We start from the raw sequence: 798 nt of genomic DNA, 5'->3' as shown, positions 1-798 counted from the left end.
GGGTGACCTCCTGGGAAGTCCTCGTGTTGCATTCCTTTTATAATTATTTTTTGCGCCTTGTGACAAACATGTCGCACGTGCGCGATATATATTAATCCCGTTATATTATGTTTGACGTTTGCGATATGTTTAAGCTCGATGCTCATTGCTCGCGCGTCTTGGGGCGGCTTTGTGGCGCGAAGAGCGCGTTCTGAAAGGGGTGGAAAAAACTCGTGTTGCTGCGGTATGGAGGGAGGGGTGGAAACCGTGGAAAACTCGTCTCCATGATTGAGCGGGAGAGTAAGTAGTATAGGACATTATCCATTGTTAGGGAACGGTTGTAATGGTAGTGAGAATGTAGAATCGTCTTTGGAGCGGACCTGGGAGTGGCAAGCATAAGGGACGAAGACGGGGAAACATGTCGGATGCGATCATACCAGCACTAAAGCACTGGATCCCATCAGAACTCTGAAGTTAAGCGTGCTTGGGCGAGAGTAGTACTAGGATGGGTGACCTCCTGGGAAGTCCTCGTGTTGCATTCCTTTTATAATTATTTTTTGCACCTTGTGACAAACATGTCGCACGTGCGCGATATATATTAATCCCGTTATATTATGTTTGACGTTTGCGATATGTTTAAGCTCGATGCTCATTGCTCGCGCGTCTTGGGGCGGCTTTGTGGCGCGAAGAGCGCGTTCTGAAAGGGGTGGAAAAAACTCGTGTTGCTGCGGTATGGAGGGAGGGGTGGAAACCGTGGAAAACTCGTCTCCGTGATTGAGCGGGAGAGTAAGTAGTATAGGACATTATCCATTGTTAGGG

General features: G+C 48.4%; 1 non-coding gene across 1 annotated transcript; it reads left to right on the top strand.

Moving 5' to 3' along the window:
• The first annotated feature begins 402 nt into the window (after nt 1-402).
• Nucleotides 403-521, top strand: LOC123179505 (5S ribosomal RNA). The gene has a single exon (XR_006490414.1). It is a non-coding gene; the product is annotated as a 5S ribosomal RNA (ribosomal RNA).
• Nucleotides 522-798: the final 277 nt, after the last annotated feature.

Source organism: Triticum aestivum, unplaced genomic scaffold, assembly GCF_018294505.1.
Source record: "Triticum aestivum cultivar Chinese Spring unplaced genomic scaffold, IWGSC CS RefSeq v2.1 scaffold127895, whole genome shotgun sequence".
NCBI classification, from domain to species: domain Eukaryota; kingdom Viridiplantae; phylum Streptophyta; class Magnoliopsida; order Poales; family Poaceae; genus Triticum; species Triticum aestivum.
Note: the sequence above shows the minus strand (reverse complement) of the source record. Positions and strands in the feature narration are given on the sequence as shown.